Source organism: Coenobita brevimanus, chromosome 30 (assembly GCF_032717465.1).
Source record: "Coenobita brevimanus isolate Jiangsu-jjx chromosome 30, ASM3271746v2, whole genome shotgun sequence".
Taxonomy (NCBI): Eukaryota; Metazoa; Arthropoda; class Malacostraca; order Decapoda; family Coenobitidae; genus Coenobita; species Coenobita brevimanus.
In genome coordinates this window covers 43,597,401-43,615,409 of record NC_136983.1, presented here as the reverse complement: position 1 = coordinate 43,615,409, position 18,009 = coordinate 43,597,401, and the positions used below count along the sequence as shown (strand labels likewise).

Sequence of the window (18,009 nt, the reverse complement as noted above, 5' to 3'; positions counted from 1 at the left end):
CGAGGCGTGGACCTTGCAAGAGGGGAACAAGTCAAGAGTGAGAGCAGTGGAAATGAGTTACTTGAGAGGAGCATGTGGAGTGACGTGGAGGGACAGGTTGACGAATGAAGAAGTGAAGGAACATTGTGGGGTAGATGTGGATGTGGTTGAAAAGATTAGGAGAAATACACTGAGGTGGTTTGGACATGTGGAGAGAATGGAGGATGAAAGACTGACTAAGAGGGTGTATGTAGGTGAGGTGGAGGGAGGGAGAGGGAGGGGTAGACCGAGGATGAGGTGGAGGGATGGAGTTGAGAGGTATATGAGGGAGGGGGGGGGTGAGTTGGGGGGAGGGGAGTCAAATGGTGGGTGACAGAGTGACTTGGAAGCGTTTTGTCTGCGGCCACCCTTTGCAGGATTAGGGCGTCGGGCTATAGATAGATAGAGATAGACTGTATGTTGTATAGTAGGATGCCCAGTGGTTTAGTAGGTTAAGGTACTCCAGCTGGATGTGAGTCATTAGTGTTTACACCTGAGGAGTGGTTGGGGTCTTTAGCTCCCAGAATACCTCTCAGTGGAAAGCAACTGGCACACATCTTTATTTTCTGGGCTATGTAGCTCTGGGTAGGGTGATGAAGCACTGATTAATAGACAATGTACAGTTCTTATACAAATAGCACTGTAGTATTTACTGAAGATGAGAATTTTACAACAGTGTTAGTATGAAGTGCATTATATATTATTAGAGCTTATTTCTAAAGAGGTTTTTAATATTCTCTTCTCCAGATTTTGTTCATATAGATATAGATATTTTTTACCTGAATGATATCTGTTGTCAGTGATTGTAACTGATTTGTTATTGTTGTGTCCCCAGGCTCATATCAACTAAACTCATTTCACTCTAACTTGGTCCTAAATTGCCATAATGCCATCTTGTCATTGTGAGTGATGACTGTACCAGTAGATCAACATTAGAATATGATGCTAATCACAGTGGAGTGCAGCAGAAAGAATGTATAGCTGATGCATTATCTCCTTCTGCGGTTAAGTGAAATAAGTTACGAAAGGACAAAAATCTTGGCCAAGTTAAGGTGAATTATCTACCAAAAAAAAAATCATGTAGTAGCCAGAATCAAACACCCAAAAGAGTATATACAGCAGCAGAGAGCTACAGAAGTTTTTGTTAAAGCCTGTGATTGCTAGGAATGCTCTTAACTACTGGAAATAAATTAATACTTGTATTGTGTTAGTAAGATCAAAGACCCAACAGCATCCATAGCACCAATATGGCTAAAATGTGTTGTGATGGTGGAAAATGAGGATTGTGTAGAGAAAATTTATATTGTATGGTAGTTCCCTGTTATCATACTGCCTTTTGCTTTTTGTTTTATCAGTCATCAGCATGTTAGAGAAAAATTGCCTGTTAAATGCCTGTTAAAGTTCTATTGCTAAAGCTGATTTGCCAGTATCCCCATGTTTGCAGTACAGTAAATATAGCCACGTAATCATCACCCTTAAGCAGGTAACATTCAGCCACAAGTGAATAGAGTCAGTCTAAACTGAGATTGTTATATTGTTTCAGCTCTTATTACACATTCTTAGATTTCTTCTTTCCCAACAAATTCCAGCAACTGTTGAGATGTACTTGTCTGGTTTTGGTACATGGTTTAGCTTCCAACTGATGGACAAGATCAGGTGCACCATGGCATACCAGCAGCAGGCTTGGCATTAATTTTATGTATGTATGTAATAGGTGTATGGAAAAAGCTGTGATATTTTGGAACACATTCCTGTCGTGTGATGAGGACTGGATTTCCCCCCCCCCCCCAAACAGTATGTGCATATCCATTTCTTTCTCCATGCATATCAGTTAGGGGTAGGGTTTATCTATCTACTCAAATGGTGAATAATGGATGTGAAACCTGTACAAATGGAGGGGTTATTGTAGTTAGAAGTTCATCATTCATCATCCAATCCTGCATCGCCCTATAAGGAGCAGAGGAGCCCGGGGCTAGGCAAGTTAACATTTAAGATGAGAGTGACCAGCCTCACTCATCCCTGGGTGGCATTACATGAGCAATAAACCCCAATCACCCCTTGGATATACCCCTTCACCGGGTCAATCTGATTGGAGTGCCTTAATTACCCACTAAACCACCAAGGGCCAAAATTTGGTTATATGGTTACCACCCAGTGTAGTAAATGGTTTCCTGGTGTACAGAAAATTATTTGGCATGTCCCTCAGTGTAGAGTCACCCACAGGCAGAAGGAAGAGGAAAGAATGAAGGAAAGAAAGACGATAGAGGGAATGTAAAGTCACCCATAGCCAGAAGGACGAGGAAAGAATGAAGAAAAGAAAGATGGAAGAGGGAATGTAAAGTCACCCGTAGGCAGAAAAATGGGAAAAGAATGTAGGAAAGAAAGACAGAAGAGGATGGAAGGAAAGAAGGATGGAGGAGAGGAAAGGGCAGACACCCGAGAGCAGCACTACATCAAGTGAGTGGATGGTGAGTGCCCCCACCTATCATGTGTAGTTAGAAGTTGTGATGCTCATTTATTTGAGATTGAGAGTCACATGGTTAAACCTGAAATATTGAAGTTAGATGCAGACTGTATAATTTTGTTGACAATTTATAAAGTATTTGATGATGATGAAACTTATTTGGCCTTTTGTAGTATGGGATGCAGGCTGATCATATGTAATAACCACAGGTGTTCCATAAATGACCATAATAAAATGGCTTTGCATTTCATCCATCCATCATCCAATCCTATATTGCCCCATGATGAGTGTAGGAGCCTGGGGCTAGGCAAGTTCGTCCTGACATTTAAGATGAGAGTGACAGCCTCACTCATCTGTGAGTGGCATTACGTGAGCAATAAACCCCAACCACCGCTTAGATATAAACCTTCATTGGCTCAATCTGATTGGAGCGCCTTAATTACCCACTAAACCACCAGGCACCGAAATTTGGTTATATGGTTACTACCCAGTGTAGTAAATGGTTTCCTGGTGTACAGGAAACCATTTGGTATGTCACTCAGTGTAGAGTCACCCCTAGGCAGAAGGAAGAGGAAAGAATGAAAGAAAGAAACACAGAAGAGGGAGTGTAAAGACACCTGCAGTCAGAAGGACGAGGAAAGAATGAAGTAAAGAAAGACAGAAGAGGAAGGAAGGAAAAAAGGAAGGAGAAGAGGATAGGGCAGACACTCGAGGGCAGCACTACATCGAGTTCCACTTTGTGATATAAGGGTGAATCATACGACCTTGAATGTCAACAAGAAGCTTAAATAAAGGCAGCTTATAACGAGGAATTGCCGTACTGAAAATGATTAATTTTGAGTATTATACATGATTGCTGAATATATTAACTGATACAGTGGTCAGGTCACCAAAGTTTTGTTAGTGCACCATGAATGGGTGTTCTGTTGGAAAAGGGGGTACATAATCATCATCATCTTTGTCCTTATTTCCACATAACATCTTCACTATAATAATGTATATTTCCTTTTATTGTAGCTATTTACAGAGAATTATTCAGTTTAATGAGTCCCCTAAAAGCTTAGGGCTTAATGAAGGGTGTGTCTAATCCCTCCAGTTTTGAAAGTCTCCCTTGAGCTGAATAAAGTCATAGGGATTGTAAATCAAGATGTCATCGTTGTGAATTGGTTAACCAGAGGGTGAGACAGGATTCAGAGAAATAAAGGGAGAAAATGCAAAAGTGGGAGAATAATGACCACTGTCCCATGTGTTGATAATGTTCACATTTTTGTACTTTCTCTTTCCATGTCTCTTGAAAATAGGTACCTTGTTCCTTGGACCCTACCTCCTCATTCTCAGGTGGAAAAGAGTGGTCATAATGATGATGATAAAGTGCACACACACACACACACACACACACACACACACACACACACACACACACACACACACACACACACACACACACACACACACACACACACACAGAACAAAGGAAGAATATAAAAGAACAAGAAATGAATACACAAGAATACGTAGAGAAGAAGAAAGGAATTTTGAAAAAGGTATAATTGACAAATGCAAGGATGAACCCAAACTGTTTTATAGCTTTGTTAATGGCAAACTGAAACAAAAGGAAGGAATCACCAAGCTGAAAGTAGAAGGAGAGGTCTTTAAGGATGCGGCAATGCAAGCAGAAATAATGAACAAGCGTTTCCAGTCAGTTTTCACTAAAGAAAAGGAGCTTGTGGAAGGGGAGGGAGTGATTAGAAATGTTCCGGTGATGAAAGATATAAAAGTGGAGGTACAGGAAGTGTATAAATTACTGGAAACTCAGGATGTAAGGAAAGCCCCAGGACCTGATGGAATTTCTAATTGGGTACTGAAGGAATGCAGAGAACAACTGGCGGATAAAATTCACAGCTTAATTGTATGCTCACTGGAAGAGGGGAAAGTGCCAAAAGAATGGAAGAGGGCAAATTTGGTACCAATTTACAAGGGAGGAAACAGGAAAGAACCCCTGAATTATAGACCAGTGTCTCTAACCAGCATGGTCGCAAAATTGTGTGAGAGAATCCTGAAAGACAGATGGATAAAATATCTGGAAGAGATGAATATTTTGGCTGATTGTCAGTTTGGATTCAGAAGTGGAAGGTCATGTGTTTCTAACTTGTTGAGCTTTTACTCAAGAGCGATTGATGTGGTACAGGAGAGAGATGGTTGGGTGGATTGTGTGTACAGTACTTAGAGAAGGCCTTCGACAAGGTACCTCATAAGAGACTAATGTGGAAACTAGAATATATAGGAGGACTAAAGGGGAAACTTCTGGAATGGATGAGAGACTTTTTGAGGGACAGACAAATGAGGACAGTAATAAAGGAAAAGATGTCTGGATGGAGGGAAGTAACAAGTGGAGTCCCTCAAGGCTCAGTGTTGGCGCCAGTAATGTTCCTGATTTACGTAAATGATATGGTAGATGGAGTGAACAGTTATGCAAGTCTGTTTGCTGATGATGTAAAGATCTTGAGGAAGATAGAGGTTGAGGAGGATTGTAAAATACTGCAGGAAGATTTGGATAGGATACACAATTGGAGCTGGACGTGGGAAATGAAATTTAATGTAAAGAAATTTAAAATATTGGAAATGGGTAAAAGTACCGGGAGACCATCACTGAATTATTTTTTGGGTAATGAATTAATCACAAAAAGGAGAGAAGAGAAAGATTTGGGAGTGCTGGTCCAAGATAGTTTGTCACCAGAAAAGCATATTAACAAGATAGTTGGAGAGACTTATAAACTCTAGACTAACATAAGAGTAGCATTTCATTATATGGATGAGGAAATGATGAAAAATTGATAGTGGCCATGATCCGCCCCAGGTTAGAATATGCAGCGGTAGTGTGGTCCCCACACAAAAAGAAAGATATAAACAAGATTGAGAGAATACAAAGAACAGCAACCAAGATGGTCCCCAGTCTGACAGACCTGTCATACAGAGAGAGGCTGGAAAAACTGGATTTGCCTTCGTTAGAGGAAAGGAGAAAGAGGGGAGACATGATTGCGGTGTTCAGGACCATGGTGGGAGTAGATAAAATTGACAAAGAAGATCTGTTTGTATGGGATAAGAGAGCAACAAGAGGACATGGAATGAAATTGAAAAAGTCAAGCTGCTTGAAGGATATCAAGAAATATAGCTTTCCTTACAGAAGTATAGACTTATGGAATAGCCTGGACAAAGAGATCGTCCAGTCTAAAAACATAAACGAGTTTAAAGTTAAATTCGACTTATTGAGAAACGGCGACGGAAACCCACGATCATAGTACATTCCGTGTATATCACAATTAGGTATATACTTAAATATTTGGAATGACTTAGACAAAGAGGTGGTGCATGAGAAAATCATTCATGTGTGTAAAGGTAGACTTGATAAATGTGGATATGGAGACAGGACAACACGAGCATTGCTCAATTCCTGTATACTACAAATAGGTAAATACACACACACACACACACACACACACACACACACACACACACCACCCACTGCCAGACGCCTCAATCCCGCTTGGGGTGGCCTCAAACAAATCGCCTCCACTTCGTCCTGTCCCCCACCATTTCACTGCCCTGCTCCCAACTCACACCCTCCTCTCTCATATACCTCTCCACCCGTCCTTGCATCTCATCCTCGGCCTCCCCCTCCCTCTTCCCCCCCTCCACCTTACTCACATACACTCTCTTCGTCAGTCTTTCATCCTCCATCCTCTCCACATGGCCAAACCACCTCAGTGTGTTCCTCATAACACTTCCTATCACATCCACATCCACACCACAATGCTCCTTTATATCCTCATTCGTCAGCCTGTCTCTCCATGTGACTCCACAGGCTCCTCTTAAATAACTCATTTCCACTGCTCTCACTCTTGACTTGTGTCCTTCCAACAATGTCCAAGCTTCATTTCCATATGTTAGAGTTGGTATCACAATACTGTCATGTAGTAACTTTTTCACTTCCATGCTCACTTCCCTGTTTCTTATCACTGCTTTCAAAGAACCAGCAACCTTTCTTCCCTGCTGTACCCTTTCAAGCACTTCACCCTCCAAACCTCCATCCTTACTCATCACACTACCCAAGTACTTAAACGTACTCACATTTTCCAATTCCTCACCATCCAACCTCGCTGTACATTCACTGACTTCACCTCTTTTCCCTACATTCACCTTTAGATTCCGTTTCTTGCACACTCTCCCAAACTCATCCTCCAAGCCTTGCAGCTCCTCTTCGTCTTCACTCAACAACACAGTATCATCTGCAAACAACAGTACAGGGAGTTTCCAAACACTATCCTCTCTCACCAGGGCCACTCCAACATCCACTACCATACCTTGTACCTCTTTTATTACCCCATCCATGAACAGATTGAACAACCATGGAGACATGACACATCCCTGTTTCAACCCAACCTCCAAAGAGAAAAATTCACTTAGTTCATCATCCACACGCACTGCAGCCCTAGGACCATCATACATACTCTTCACAGCATTCAACAACTTTCCATCTACTCCATATATTCTTAATACTGTACTTTCCACAATCCTTGTCTATCCACCCTGTCATATGCTTTCTCCAAATCCATGAAAGCCACATACAACTCTTTCCCTTCTCTAGAAACTTTTCCACTAAAGATCTAAGAATGAATATCTGATCTACACACCCTCTTCCTTACCTAAAGCCTCCTTGTTCTTCTCCAACTAATTCCTCTGTTCTTTAACTCTGTCAATAAGTATCCTACCATACACTTTTCCTTTCCTTGGGGGAAGCAGCCTAGGTATATAGATAGATAGACTAAGAAGACAAATGCTCCTATAATTACCACACACTTCTTTTTCCCCTTTTCCTTTGTACAAGGGAATAATTACACCTGACTTCCAATCCTCCGGGACTCTACCTTCCTCCCAGGCCAATCTGCACATCTTCCACATCCATTCTACTACTTTCTCTCCCCCATGCTTCAGCATTTCACCACACACTCCATCAATTCCCGGGGCTTTCCCCAATTTAACTTTCTTCATTGCTTCCACAACTTCTATCTTACTGATTTCTTCCTGTCTTCTCACCTCCCTCCTTCTCTCAGCCATTCCCCAGCCATTTATACTCGCATTACTTCCATCCTGTATGTTCAACAATTCCTTAAAATGTTCTCTCCATCTGCTCACTTTTTCTCCCTTCTCCACTAGTAATCTACCATCTTTATCTTTCACTCCCCTGCTAACCTCACTTCCACCCTGTCTTACTCTCTTCACCTCTTTCCAGAACATTTTCTTACAGTCCCTCCACTTTACACTCAAATTCCTTCCAAATTTCTCATCCACTCTCTTCTTACTCTCTCTTACTAATCTTTTCACCTCTCTCTTTCTTTCTACATATAACTCTCTCTTCCGCCTCTCAACTTCTTCCACGGCCCTATTTCTCATCCTTTCATTGTATGCTTTCTTCTTTTGTGCCACAGCCTGTCTCACCTCTTCAGTCCACCACGCTGTTCCTTGCACCCCCCTCCGTCTTCTCTTCCTTCCACACACCAACATCACATGGTGCACATATTTCTTCTGTAAATATCCTACACGCACCTTCCACGTCTCCCATCTGCTCCAATTCATATTTGCCCAATCGTTCCTCCACTTCTCTCTTATACTCTGCCTTTTTCTCATCCTCTTGTAACCTTTCCACTCTCCTTGCAACTACTCCTTCCTTTCGTCTTTCCCTTCTTCTATTCCTCCATCTTACTTGTATCCTAATTCTGGCCACCACCAAGTAGTGGTCAGAAAGTCCACTCCCCCAACCTCTATAAGCTCTTGCATCCATTACGCATCTTCGCATCCTTTCATCCACACACACATAATCAGTCATTGCCTTCCTTTCATTCAGTTCACCACCCACCCTTCTCATCACTCGCCATGTATACCTGTGGATCATTTTATGCCTGAAGAGGGTATTGGCTATCACCTACCCCCTCCCAGCACAAATGTCCACTAACGCTCTGCCATTCTCATCTATCTCGGCAGGCACACCCCACTCACTAACTATTCCATCCACCTTCACATTCCCTACTTTACCTTTCATATCACCGATCAAAAACACTCCCTCATTCCTGCCAAACTTTTCCATGCACACTTCCACATTTGTCTAGAACTCTTCTCTCACTCTGCTAGCACGATCTTGCGTTGACGCATACACACACACAGTCACCCACATTTGTATTCCAACTTTCAACTTTACCCACACAGTCCTTGACCCAACTGATCCATACTATCTTATGCTCTTCTTCCATCTTTTACTCACAACTATACATACTCCTTCCTTTGCCCTCTCATTCTCACCTACTCCTGCACATATACCCCATCCATACTCCCATTCTCTCACACTTTCTCCTCTCCATTTTGTTTCAGTCATTCCACATACATCCACTTTTGCACCCTCAAGCACCTGGACAATCTCTCTCTCTTTCTCCTCATCATTCGCTCCTCTTACATTCCACGTAGCCATTACCAAGTCCTTTGTCAGGTCCTGGGTCGTCATCTTTTGGTCAATAGATGAAATTACAAAACAGTTGCACAAGCAGAAGGAAGAAAATGAAAATTTAGTAAAGGAAATTAATAAGAAAAACACAACAATAGATGAATTATCAGTTGAGGTGGGTACACTTAGAAGGAAGATTAGTGAAATGGCAAGCACAGTTTTCAACCATGAGAGTATTATGGAATAGTTCAGAAATGATACAGAGACAATAAGGCAGGCAAGCACTCTGATAGATCATAGCAGTGATACTGAGGAAAAGATAACCCAGGTGAATGAAGTGATGCAAAGCTACAATAATGATGTGGAAACCACATATGCTGATATGGTGAAAGTAAAGAAAGAAACAAGAGTTGAAGAAAAGAGCATTAAAAAGGAAGTGAAGAAAATAATCCAAAACAATCCAAAATTGGTCAAAGATTCAGCAGACATCAACAGATCTATAGCAATCAGTGGTATAGAGGAGGAAGAAATAAAAAACAAGATTTTGAGAGACAAAAAGGACATGGCAAATGTAATGAACATATTGAAGGAAGTGTCAGAGGAAATCTAGTAAAGACAGAGGAACACAAAAGGGTAGGAAAATATGAGAGAAATAAATCAAGGCTGCTGAAAGTAACCTTCCAGAGTGTAAACACTGTGGAGAAAATACTGAAAAATGCAAACAAACTTACTGAAAAACAGGAATTCAAAAATGTATTGATAAAAAGATGCCTAACTCAAGAGGAACTCGGATTACTAAAAGAGAAGAGGGAGGAGGCAAGAACAAAAATGAGGGAAGATCAGAGGAAGAGAACACATTTTTTTACAAAGTAATTGGATTGCAGGTTTGAAAGTGGTACATAAACAGGAGGGAATAAAGAGGAGAAAGCTAGTAGACCCAAGTCATGACAAGTATGTAAACAAGATGATTAAGCTGATGTACTCTAATGTAGATGGAATGGTATCAAATTTACGAGAGATGAATGATTATATCAAAGAAAAGGAACCACTTATTGTTTGCCTAACTGAAACAAAATTAACATCAAGGATATCAAACGATACACTAAACCTAGAGGAATACAGTATATGGAGAAGAGATAGGAACTTAAAAAAATGGAGGAGGAATTATAATATTAATGAAGAAAAATCTGCAAGTCTAGGAAATAGAACTAGATGTACCCTCACAGGTAGAACTGATTGCAGTAGAGATTAGTACGTCTAAAGGGAAAGTAATTGTGGCAGATTTATACATGCCACCCAGATCAAACATTTGAGAAAAAGACGAATATGAAGACCTGGCAGAGAAAACAGTTCAAAGGTTAAGAGCATTACTACATAGAATGGAGGAGAAATCTGAAAGAATTATACTAACTGGAGATTTCAATACAAATATAAATTGGAATACTCTAGATATAAAAAGCCAGGAAGGCTGTTGGGACCAAAAGCTTCTTGACCTTGTGCAGGAGTTTTTCCCAACAACATGTAAAAGAAAGCACCAGAAGAAGAGGACTTGACATACCATCAGTACTAGATCTTATATATCCTAGGCAAGAAATTGATATTCACAATATGATGTATCAACCTCCATTCAACAAAAGTGACCACGCAGTATTAAATTACAACTTCAGGATTGCATATGACATAGTTAATAGTAAAAGAGCCTTAACTACAAAAAGGGCAACTATCATGACCTAAAGAAATACTTCTTAGAAATAGATTGGGAAAAAGAGCTTAGAGGACAAGATTTAAATGTTATATATAGAAAATTCTGTGAACTTTATGAAGTACATCCCACAGCACAAAGATGCAGAAAAGAAAATAAAGAAATGGTTTAATACTGAATGTAAAAAATCAAAAGAAAAAGGAGATGTGTTGTGGAACAGATACTGAAGACACAATAGTGAAAGGGCATATAACAGCTATAAACAGGCAAGAAACGATTATACAAGAATAAGGAGAGAAGCCCAACAACAGTTTGAGGAGGATATCATAAATAAAAGCAGTGATCAACCGAAGCTATTTTACAGCTACATCCGAAGCAAAACCAAAGTAAAAGATAAAATACAATCCATTACAGATAAGGGGATCACCTACACATGAGAGAAGGATATTTGTGAAGCACTACATAAGAATTTCCAATCAGTTTTTACAGAAGAAAATAATTTTGAGAGGGATTATATGGAACTTGCATGCTCACACATACTACCAGATATACATCATCCCTTCCATCGTCCAATCCTACATTGCCCCATGAGGAGCGTAGGAGCCTGGGGCTAGGCAGTTGGTCCCAACATTTAAGATGAGAGTGACCAGCCTCACTCATCCCTGAGTGGCATTACATGAGCAATCAACCCCAACCACCCCTTGGATATAAACCTTCACTGGCTCAATCTGATTAGAGTGCAATAATTACCCACTAAACCACCAGGCGCCAAAATTTGGTTATATGGTTACCACCCAGCATACTAAATGGTTTCCTGGTGCACAGGAAACCATTTGGCTTCTCACTCAATGTAGAGTCACCCACAGGCTGAAGGAAGTGGAAAGAATGAAGGAAAGAAAGACAGAAGAGGGAGCATAAAGTCACCCGTAGGCAGAAGGACAAGGAAAGAATGAAGGAAAAAAAGACAGAAGAGAATGGAAGGAAAGAAGGAGAAGAGGATAGGGCAGACACCCGAGAGCAGCAGTTATCAGAAAAAGAAATACAGGAGTTAAGTAAATTAGACAAAAGAAAAGCAAATTGTCCTGATGAAATTTCATGTTGGGTGCTACATGAATGTGCATAAGAGTTAAGTAAACCATTATCTTTAATTTTCAAGGAATCCTTGGGGCAAGGTAAACTACCTGATATTTGGAAGAAAGCAAACATTGTTTCCTTATTCAAGAAAGGGAATAGACAAAATCCACTCAGCTACCGAGCAGTATCACCAACCAGTGTTTTAAGCAAGGTATTAGAAAAGCTGATAAGAAAAGTTTGGGTAAATCATCTAGAAGATCACAGTATGATAACAGAAAGACAGTTTGGTTTCAGAAAGGGAAAATCATGTGTTATTAATTTGTTGAGCTACCATGATAGAGTAACAGAAACATTACAGAACGGAGAAGGATGGGTGGGCAGTATCTATTTGGATTTCAAGAAAGCATTTGACAGAGTACCGCACCAAAGACTTTTATGGAAACTGTACCATCAAGGAGGAATCCGAGGCAAACTGTATTGTTGGATGCAAGATTTTCTCAAAAGAAGAGAAATGAGAACAGTACTATGGAAAAATTACTCATCATGGAGGGAAGTGACTAGTGGAGTTCCACAGGGGTCAGTGCTGGCACCAATTATGTTTTTAGTGTATATAAATGATACAGACAGTAACATTGAAAATGAAAGCTATCTAAATATGTTTGCTGATGATGCAAAAATACAAAGGAGAATTACTAACACAGACTCTTGTAAAGAGCTACAAGAAGAATTAAACCTCATGAATGGAGCAATACATGGCAAATGGAATTCAGTATGGATAAGTGTCATGTAATCATGTTAAAGACCTGATTGGGATTATAAGTTAGGAAATTAAACCCTACACACATCAGAAACAGAGAAGGACCTAGGTATGATTATCAATAACAGACTGTCTTCAGCTGACCACATTAGTGGAAAGGTACGGAACATTTATACGCTGTTTGCAAATATGAGAATAGCATTCACATACATAAATGAAGACACTAAGAAAGATAATAACATCATTCATCAGACTAACCCTGGAGTATGGGTCAGTAGTCTGGAGTCCTCATCTCAAAAAACACATAGATATGATTGAAAAAGTTCAAAGGGTCGCTATAAGATGGGTAACTTTTCTGACACCTCTTGCTTAAAACTCGTAAAAGTCAAAAGGATCGATAGGCCGTGCTTTCGCAGTCCGTATTCGTACTGAAAATCAGGATCAAGCCAGCTTTTGCCTTTTTACTCTACGCAAGGTTTCTGTCCACGCTGAGCTGGCCATAGGACAACCAAGATGGTCCCCAGTCTGGCAGATCTGTCATACAGAGAGAGGTTGGAAAAGCTGGATTTGCCTTCCTTAGAGGAAATGAGGAAGAGGGGAGACATGATTGCAATGTTCAGGATCATGATAGGAGTAGATAAAATTGACCGAGAAGATCTGTTTGTATGGGATAAGAGAGAAACAAGAGGACACGGAATGAATTGAAGAAGTCAATGTGCTTGAAGGATATAAAGAAATATAGCTTTCCTTATAGAAGTATAGACATATGGAATAGCGTGGACAAAGAGTTCGTCCAGTCTAAAAACTTAAACGAGTTTAAAGCTAAATTCGACTTACTGAGAAACAGTGACGGAAACCCATGAGCATAGTACATTCCGTGTATATCACAGTTAGGTATATACATAGATATTTGGAACGACTTAGACGAAGAGGTGGTGCAGGAGAAAAACATTCATGTGTGTAAAAGTAGACTAGATAAATGTGGATATGGAGACAGGACAACACAAGCATTGCTCAGTTCCTGTATACTACAAATAGGTAAATACACACACACACACACACACACACACACACACACACACACACAAATTTTGAGAGGGAATATGTGGAACACGCATGTCCACACATACTACCAGATATACAAATAGCAGAAAAAGTAATACAAGAGGAGTTAAGTAGATTAGACAGAGGAAAAGCAAGTGGTCCTGATGAAATTTCATGTTGGGTGTTTCGAGAATGTGCAAAGGAGTTAAGTAAATCATTATTTTTAATTTTCAAGAAATCCTTGAGTCAAGGGAAACTACCTGATATTTGGAAAAAAGCAAATATAGTCCCCTTATTCAAGAAAGGAAATAGACAAAATCCTCTCAACTACCGACCAGTATCACTGACCAGTGTTGTAAGCAAGGTATTAGAAAAACTTATAAGAAAAGCTTGGGCAAATCATCTAGAAGAACACAGTATGATAACAGAAAGACAGTTTGGTTTCAGAAAAGAAAAATCATGTGTTACTAATCTGTTGAGCTACTATGACAGAGTAACAAACACAATACAGGAAAGGGAAGGATGGGTGGACAGTATCTATTTAGATTTCAAGAAAGCTTTTGACACAATACCACACCAAAGACTTTTATGGAAGCTGTACCATCAAGGAGGAATTCGAGGCAAACTGTTTTGTTGGATGCAAGGCTTTCTCATAAAAAGAGAAATGAGGACAGTACTAAGAGGAAACTACTCATCATGGAAAGAAGTGACTAGTGGAGTACCACAGGGTTCGGTGCTGGCACCAATCATGTTTCTAGTGTACATAAATGATATAAACAGTAACACTGGAAATGAGAGCTATCTGAATATGTTTGCAGATGATGCAAAAATACAAAGGAGAATTACTAGCACAGACTCTTGTAGGGAGCTACAAGAAGAATTAAATAAACTTCATGAATGGAGTAGTACATGGCAAATGGAATTCAATGTGGACAAGTGTCATGTAATCAAGTTTGGTAAAAGTGGAAAAAGACCTGATTGGGATTATAAGTTAGGAAATAAAACCCTATACACATCAGAAAGAGAGAAAGACCTAGGTGTGATTATCAATAACAGACTATCTCCGGCTGACCACATCAGCGGGAAGGTACGGCTTGCAAATATGAGAATAGCATTCACATACATAAATGAAGACATGCTAAGAAGGATAATAACATCATTGATTAGACCAACCCTGGAATATGCATCAATAGTCTGAAGTCCTCATCTCAAAAAGCATAAAGACAAGATTGAAAAAGTTCAAAGGGCCGCTACAAGATGGATACCAAGCTTAAGGGACCTAAGCTACGAAGAAAGACTAGATAAACTGAATCTACCAGCACTACAGGAGAGAAGGAAAGAGGTGACATGATAATGCTATATAAGTGCATATCAGGAAAGGAGAAAATAGACATAAATGATTACTTAACATATGGAGAAGCATCAGCAAGAGGACACCGCAAAAAACTGCATAAGAAGAGAGGTGATAAAGACGTAAGGAAATTCAGTTTCCCAAACAGAGCAATTGATCAATGGAATGCACTACCGAATGAAATAGTGTGTGCCAAAACAATTCACAAATTTAAGGATATGTACGATAAATATGGTCTAAGACACGGGACAATGTGAGCTTGACTTATTCCTGTAAAGATACAATTATTTAAGAACAATTAGGTAAGAACACACACACACACACACTAGAGACAAAAAGGAGATGGCAAATGTAATGAGCTTACTGAAAGAAGTATCAGAGGAAATCTGTAGTAAAGACATAGAGGAACACAAAAGGTTAGGGAAATACGAGAAAAGCAAGACAAGACCTCTAAAGGTGACTTTCCAGAGTGTAAACACTGTGGAAGAGATACTAAAAAATGCAAAGAATCTTATGGAAAAAGAGGAGTTCAAAAATGTATGGATAAAAAGATGTCTAACACAAGAGGAACTGGAATTACTGAAAGAGAAAAGGGAGGAAGCAAAAACAAAAAATGAGGGAAGATCAGAAGAGGACAAGAAGAAATTTTTTTACAAAGTAATAGGATTGCAGGTACGAAAGTGGTACACAAACAGAATAGAAGAAAAAGGAGGAAGGTAGTAGAACCATGTCATGACAAGAATATAAACAAGATGATAAAGTTGATGTACTCAAATGTGGATGGAATGGTATCTAAATTACTAAAGATGAATGATTATGTCAGAGAAAATGAACCACAAATAATATGCCTAACTGAGACAAAATTAACACCAAGGATATCCAATGACATACTAAACTTAGAGGAATACAATATATGGAGAAGAGACAGAAATTTAAAAAAAGGAGGAGGAATTATAATATTAACTAAGAAAAATCTAAAAGTCAAGGAAATAAACCTAGATATACCATCACAAGTAGAACTGATTGCAGTAGAGATCGACACATCTGAAGGTAAAGTAATTGTAGCCAATTTGTATATACCACCCAGATCAAACACATGGGAAAGAGACGAATATGAGGACCTGGCAGAGAGTACAATTCAGAGTATAAGATCCTTGCTACATAAAATGGAAGAGAAATCGGGAAGAATTATACTAACTGGGGATTTCAATACAAATATAAATTGGAATACTCTAGATATAAGTAGCCAAGAAAGCTGTTGGGACCAAAAGCTCCTGGATCTCGTACAAGAGTTTTTCTTAACGCAACATGTGAGGGAAACCACTAGAAAAAGAGGACTTGATGTACCTTCAGTGCTAGCTCTAATATTTACTAGGCAAGAAAATGACATTGACAGTTTAATATATCACCCTCCACTCGGCAAAAGCGATCATACAGTACTAAATTATAACTTCAGGATAGCATATGACATAGTAAACAGCAATGACAGTTACAAAAAGAGACTAAACTATAAAAAGGGAAATTATCAAGACCTAAAGAAGTATTTCTTAGAAGTTGATTGGGAAAATGAGCTTAGAGGACAAGATTTAAATGCTGTATATAAAAAATTTTGTGAATTTTATGAAATAGGAGTCCAGAAGTACATCCCACAGCACAAAGAAGCAGATAAGAAAATACAGAAATGGTTCAATACAGAATGTAAAAAATCAAAAGAAAGAAGAGATTTGTTGTGGAATAGATACAGAAGACACATTAGTGAAAGGGCGTATAATAATTACAAACAGGCAAGAAACGACTATACAAGAATAAGGAGGGAAGCCCAAAAACAGTTTGAGGAGGATATAATAAATAAAAGTAGTGATCAACCAAAGCTGTTTTACAACTATATCAGAAGCAAAACCAAAGTAAAAGATATAATACAATCCATCACGGACGAGGGAATCACTTATACACAAGAGAAAGATATTTGTGAAGCACATACCACATTGAGTACACCGCTTCCCGTCCGATCAGCGAAGTTAAGCAACGTTGGGTCTGGTTAGTACTTGGATGGGTGACCGCCTGGGAACACCAGATGCTGGTGGCATCCCTACGTGTCAAGTGGGGTTGGTGGAAGATTAGTGCCCCTCCCTGTAAAACAATTAACTCTAAGCCCTTGGCCACCCCGTGTGGGATACATGGAGTCTGGCAATGAATGAATGAATGAAAAACTAAATAAGAATTTCCAATTAGTTTTTACAGAAGAAAAAAATTTTGAGAGGGAATATGTGGAACACGCATGTCCACACATACTACCAGATATACAAATAGCAGAAAAAGTAATACTGGAGGAGTTAAGTAGATTAGACAGAGGAAAAGCAAGTGGTCTTGATGAAATTTCATGTTGGATGTTACGAGAATGTGCAAAGGAGTTAAGTAAACCATTATTTTTAATTTTCAAGAAATCCTTGAGTCAAGGGAAACTACCTGATATTTGGAAAAAAGCAAATATAGTCCCCTTATTCAAGAAAGGAAATAGACAAAATCCTCTCAACTACCGACCAGTATCACTGACCAGTGTTGTAAGCAAGGTATTAGAAAAGCTTATAAGAAAAGCTTGGGTAAATCATCTAGAAGAACACAGTATGATAACAGAAAGACAGTTTGGTTTCAGAAAAGGAAAATCATGTGTTACTAATCTGTTGAGCTACTATGACAGAGTAACAAACACAATACAGGAAAGGGAAGGATGGGTGGACAGTATCTATTTAGATTTCAAGAAAGCTTTTGACACAGTACCACACCAAAGACTTTTATGGAAGCTGTACCATCAAGGAGGAATTCGAGGCAAACTGTTTTGTTGGATGCAAGACTTTCTCATAAAAAGAGAAATGAGGACAGTACTAAGAGGAAACTACTCATCATGGAAAGAAGTGACTAGTGGAGTACCACAGGGTTCGGTGCTGGCACCAATCATGTTTCTAGTGTACATAAATGATATAAACAGTAACACTGGAAATGAGAGCTATCTGAATATGTTTGCAGATGATGCAAAAATACAAAGGAGAATTACTAGCACAGACTCTTGTAGGGAGCTACAAGAAGAATTAAATAAACTTCATGAATG

General features: G+C 39.4%; 1 pseudogene; it reads left to right on the top strand.

Moving 5' to 3' along the window:
- The first annotated feature begins 16,870 nt into the window (after positions 1-16,870).
- On the top strand, positions 16,871-16,990 carry LOC145395373 (5S ribosomal RNA; annotated as a pseudogene).
- Positions 16,991-18,009: the final 1,019 nt, after the last annotated feature.